The following is a 6,255-nucleotide window of genomic DNA, read 5'->3' on the forward strand; positions in this document are numbered from 1 at the left end:
TAGTTGTAGAGCCTTGGTTCCCCCTTCTCGCTTGTTCCGAGTTAAGGCTGGTTTTGTGATCTTATTGTTCTATCTATCTCTATATCTAATAAATCGGTAGGGGTCCCCGTTAAATCCCAGCTTACCCATCAAAAAATGATTTAGGAAAGACTTTATAAAATTGTGGGATAGAGGAGAGGATGCCACGTGGCATCACCATGGCTTAGAGGAAGACCCGACGTGCGATGCACGACACAGCAAAAAGAAGGAATATGATACAAAAAAAATAGTTAAAAATATATAGAAAGAATAAGCAAAAAAATATGCATAACCACTTACCAAGTAATGAAAAAAATGCAAAAGAAAAAGTTTTCAAGGCCGACAAAGAACTGTACGGACCACAGTATAGGTTGTTCCAAACCGTCGATGTGATGGAACACAACATCAATCGGTTGTGCCTGTGAAATCATTTACATAGGCTGATCCTAGCCCTCCAATCGATGCACAGGTCGACAAAGAACTGTACGGACCACATTATAGGTTGATCCAAAGCGTCCATGTGATGGCACACAACATCAATCGGTTGTGCCCGTAAAATCATTTCCATAGGCTGATCCTAGCCCTCCAATCGATCGAGGTTTCCATAATTGTTATTCCTCTTCAGGTGCTCGGAATCCGTCAATATTTTGCAAGTTGTCCCGCATGGGTAGTATCAAGTAGTTTTTTCGTCATTGTCATATGTCTATACCTCTTCTTGGTAGTTTGTTCCGTAATTGTCATATACAGGTACCCGTGTCGTTACTTTTCGTATTAAACGACAAATCAATTGACGAATTTACCCTCAAATAATTTCTCATAGACATAGATGTTGATAGATAGCAGCAAAGGGGTTAATGGTAAAAGAGTAATGTTGACGTGTAAAGGTGATATGGATTTGATGGCACAAGAGGTATTTGAAACTTAAAGGCGTGGGAATGTGAGGGCATATGAGGCATTTCTCTATTTCAGCTGAGGTGTTAATTTGACAGAATTTTCAGAAGATTTAAAAAAGCCTGGGCTTTTCCTCTAGTAGATATAGAGGATAGGATAGGATATAGGATATGTATATAGGATAGGATAGGATATGATAATATATAGATAGATTGGTAAATAGTCCCCAAGAATCCCTTAATAGCCAAATATTCCTGCTTTTAAACATTCGTTGCTAAGAAGTCCCTAAAACAAACAACAGTCAATTTACTTCGTCAAACTTTTTCAAATGCCAAATTTACCCTCTTAATTTCGACTTAGCCTGTTACATTTTCACGGCAAATTAAATTTCTGAAGTTAATCAGATTGCCCAAATTAGTATCTCTTCCCATATTTTCGGAAAAAATCACTCAAACTTCACGTCGTTGACACGTTATACCTTACCTTCTACGAATTATCTATGATTTGCAATTCATTTGTTAGATGGGAAAGAAGAGGGCCAAATTTAAAATAAATTTTGGAAAGCTATTCAAGATCTTGCTATGTCAATAGAATTCCATTTGAGGCTTTGTTGAATGAATATGCATGCAACTGATTTCGATGATCCCAAACGTTCATTTGTTGGTCCTCAATTTAGATAGGCCTTTCCCTGAGAATCATCTTCAAAGGATGATCCTAACCATCCACTTTGTAGAGGTTTCTATAATGTGTTGTCCCTCTACAGATCATCTTCAAAGGTTCGGATCGTCAGACAATGCGGGCCCTACTATATTTTTAATTCATCAAAAGAAAATTTTCATGTGAAAGAGTGTCTTAGTGTTTTTATTTTCTATAAAATAAGTCTCTGAGTATCATTTCAAAACAATCTAAGAATTGTTTAGGATATTGTAGAATTGGGGTCTTACCTTCCACTAAGGGCCTGTTTGGAATGTAGGAATTTGTCCGAAAATATTGGAAAGGATGTTGAAGTGTAAAAGATAAATAATTCCTTTCTCCAATATCTTAAGCTGTTGGAGAAATTGGTAAGTTAACATGGTATTAAAGCCAAAGGTCTCGAGTTCAAAACTCCCGGATAGCAAAAATCCACATGCGATGATCGGCCAAAAGTGGGACCACATGTGCCACGTGTTTGCCAAGTGGGCCACACGTGCGGGGGAGTGTTGAAGTATAAAAGATATATAACGCATTTCTCCAACAGCTTAAGCTATTGGAGAAGTTGGTAAGTTAACAAAGGACAAATATTCCTAAAATTTCCTACTTTATTTACACACGAAAAAACAGATTAGTCGAACCAACCCTATTCAATTTTTATTGAGTGGTCTTCAATTACTCTGATATCACTCTAAATTAACCTTAATCGTATCATTTCTCTCTAAATTGTGGAAAGAAAAAAAAATCCAAGGGAAATAATTCTGTCAGAAATGTTTTTCTTGCCATCCAAACCGAGCCTTAAGTTAGAAGGCGAGGTATAACGACTTGAAGTTTGAATGATTTTTTCTGAAAATATAGGGAGAGATACTAATTTTGCCAACGCAATTAGCTTCAGAAATATTTGCTGCGAAAATGTAACACGTTAAGTCGAAATTGGGATTAAAAGGTCTTAAGGTTTGAGAGGGTAAATTTGGCGTTTGAAAGTCCAAAAATTTTATTCATAGCAAACAATTTATTTGTGATGCGAATCTCCAAGGCATGTACTAGTAGACATACCTATACTGACTCAGTTCAACCACATTACTGTCTTGAAAGTACAATTATGCTACTTAATAAAGCTTAGAAGGGAGGCGGGGACTGAAGCACACTTCAAGTGGAGTTGCTTTCGACATTGTTGAAGCTACGCCCTCGTCCATATTTACATGCACATTTGAGGGGGTGACAATGTTGAAGCTATGAAGAAGACGAGCAAGCATCAAGTGCATGACATTGAAAGCGAACGACGTCCCGGGGCATGATCGCCTGCCCGACCCAAAAGGGATGTAATCAAAATCCTGACCCTTCAAATCCATACTAAACTTGCGATTTAGAAATCTCTCAGGTTGGAAATCCAATGGGTCCGACCACATACGTGGATCACGGTGCAGCTTCCAAAGGTTCACAAACACTTGTGTGCCCACCGGGATGTGGAACCCGCCAATATAGCAATCTTCAATAGCCTCGTGGGGTACAGCCAGTGGGGCCGGAGGGTATAGGCGAAAGGTTTCCTTGACAATGGCTTGGAGGTACACGAGGTTCTTAATATCAGATATGTCTACTTTTCTATCCTTCCCAACGTGGATGTCTAACTCATCCTGTACCTTTTTTAATACGTGGGGATTGTTGAGTAGCAAGGCAAGGGTCCATGTTAGAGAGATGGATGTGGTGTCTGTGCCACCTATTAAAAGAGTCTGCAAAAGATTAGAAATGGGAGGTCAATTTGGTGAATGAGATCTCACAAAATAGCACTTAAAATTTTTTACACTAGCTCAAGTTCGGGAGCTAGTATACAACCGTAATGAAAGCAAGTACCATTTTTGTAAGATGTCTGAGCTTACATGGCCATACATGATGTCTCACTCAGCTAGTTCACCACTGCACGTACGGTTGAACCCCATAAAAACCCCTAGACTATGACTTTAGCCCTACACTATAAAATCTCGACTTTAGTTTTTATACGGTGCAAGCCCGAATAGTCTGGTATTTTTCAAAAAGTATTGTACTGCTTACCGCATAGGATGTGCCCATCAACCTAAATAGGATGTGATAAAAATCATTTCAATAAGATAATCCCAAACCTCCAATCTATGGATGTTTCCATAAAATGCAGTCCCTCTGTAGATCGGAGCGGTAAGGCCATCCTACTGAAATGACTTTTGGGGCACAACCTATTTACATCGTGGCCAATGAAATGGATGGTTTGGCTCAAGCTATGGTGTAAGCCTTACAGTACTTTCTGAAAAGTTCTTGACTGTACAGGCTTACACCATACAAAATCTGTTTTTATATGATGTCTGCGCATACTTGCACACATTTCTGAAAAAACATAGTGCTAACCCACCTCGTTCCAAGATCCAAACCATTTAATTTAATCTCGGAAACCTATGTTGGCCCCAAAAAACTATCTTATTGCTCTGATAGGATGGAAGCCAAAATTTAGAAACCCTGTAATCCGAGGGTTAGGAAGCTACTTGCTTTATAAAACCAAACACTAAACCAACTGAAAATAGCACAAAGTCTCAAAATCAGCCACCGCGTGACCATAGGGAGTGAGAAGTATAAGACAAAAAATATACAGGGTATCGAGTGTCCGTGATCCAAATAAAGGGTGGCAATGGACAAAAATACCCTTCAAATTTCTCTTCATTTATATCTACAAAGAGGGGTATTTTTTGTAAAATTAAACAGCCATTATGAAAACAACATTTGATTTTCACACTTTCAGTTTTGATGACGACACGCTAGTCTTGATACTATCCTTGTCCCAAATAAGACAAATGACATGGGTGGTTGGTGGATGCTTTTTTTCAAGGGTGGCAATATCATATCTCAAATGAGACGAATCGTAGATGCAAGGGCGCCCTTGCATAGAGAGCCTGAAAAGGGCCCTTGATTGGATCCATGTCATTAGGTGCAACTGAATTTACTTTGTCATCCGATTTTAAAAGGTTACCGAAATGAAGTGCGAGAAAAACAGAGAGAAATGATAAATGCACCCCTTTCCATCACTTGCGGTCCACCAGCTGCATTGTAGGTGTCCCAAGTATTGAAATGGGGTGCATTTATCATTTCCCAAAAATAAAATAAAAATTCAATAAATAAAACTTATAGAGGCTTAGTTAACATTATTAATTAGTAATTACCAAGCAGAGGGCCTTGATGTCTGCATCTTTGTCATGGCCGGGAATCTGGTCACCTTCTAGGATTGATAGCATCACATCCATGAAGTCTTGATCACCTTCGGCTTTGCCGGAGAGTTTTTTCTGGCGATGCTCCTCCAGGCAGCGTTCAAGGAAATAATCAATTTCCTTAGCAGTCTTCTTCATACTGCTTATGTGTCCTTGAAAATCCATCCATTCAAGAAAGGGAAGTGCATCTGACACTACGAAGACTCCGAAGAGATGCATCAATTTTTCAATTGCTCCTCGAAATCGCCTTGCATCATTCTCATCGCCGGCCACATCATTGCCGAAATATCGTTTTCCGGCAATCATCCTGACCACCACATTGAAAGACAACTCACCAAACCATTGTTTCATCTCAACCTTTACCGGATTTTGATTGTTCTTCAACCAAAGTCTACAAGTCTTTAATGCATGTTTCAACCTCCGTGACACGCACGTTCTTAAGCAACTCAAGTCGGCGGTTAGATAGAAGCTCGAGTGTGGCTATCTTGCGAGCCTCACGCCAATAAGGCCCATAGGGTGCAAGGCCAAAGCCTGCATGGTCGTAGGACATGTACTTTGCGGCTGTGCTTCTGGGGCGGCTAGCAATGGACTTATCATTGGTAGTAAAGCACTCCCTTGCTAGCTCTGGACTACTCACAACAAGGACGCGGCGTATACCAAGCCGTATCATGAAGGCAGGGCCGTACTTATCTGCTAAGTCTGCAAGTATTCGAAATTGTGGCTTGGGTGCTCCAAGGAGATGGAGGTGGCCGATTATAGGCCATGCGCCAGCTGGTTGTGGTGGTGACTCCTTGCTCTTACTCTTGTTAGTCTTCGTTCTTGCCATCCATATATTGCACAAAATAACTACGGCAATAAACCCTGTGAGAGCTTGCACTGTGCGAAGAAAATCCATAGCTCCTTATGCAAGGAAACAGGCCTCTTCAGTTTACTTATAATCATTGGAGGCTATCCTCGCCCCTCCCCCCCGCGACGGCTGGCTAACGTTGACAGTTAGGTTTTAACAGCTAACTCTAAACGGAGGTCATATTCCGCCTCTCTCTCTCTCTCTCTCTCTCAACAGGAACAGTTGGTGGGCCTCAAAAATTCTCCTTCTTGGTGCCCAAATCAACCCACTATGACAGTGTACCGTCCAGACCATAGGATGATCCGAGCCGTCCATTTGATAGGCCACATCGTAAATAGGTTGTGTCCCAAAAACCCATTTCCATGTGATGATCCTAGCCCTCAGATATAAAGAGAAATTGCTTATTATGGAAACCTCTATAGATTGGAGGGTTGTGATCATCCTATGCAAATGATTTTGGGGGCACAACCCCTTTACGTTATGGCCCATCAAATGGACGGCTCAGATCATCCTATGGTCTGGACGGTACACTTCATTTCCAAAAATATGGGTGGGGCCTAAATTGGGCCTTAATGTTACTTT

The 6,255-nt window shown here is 40.6% G+C and overlaps 1 pseudogene across 1 annotated transcript; it reads right to left on the reverse strand.

The window, feature by feature from the left end:
- Positions 1-2,568: 2,568 nt before the first annotated feature.
- On the reverse strand, positions 2,569-5,780 carry LOC143850995 (cytochrome P450 CYP82D47-like; annotated as a pseudogene). Its single transcript, XR_013236160.1, has 2 exons — positions 4,782-5,780; positions 2,569-3,329 (listed from the first exon to the last, which is right to left on the reverse strand). The product of XR_013236160.1 is annotated as a cytochrome P450 CYP82D47-like (transcript).
- Positions 5,781-6,255: the final 475 nt, after the last annotated feature.

Source organism: Tasmannia lanceolata, unplaced genomic scaffold (assembly GCF_043159265.1).
Source record: "Tasmannia lanceolata isolate RefF3 unplaced genomic scaffold, GAP_Taslan_0.1 ptg000018l, whole genome shotgun sequence".
NCBI lineage: Eukaryota > Viridiplantae > Streptophyta > Magnoliopsida > Canellales > Winteraceae > Tasmannia > Tasmannia lanceolata.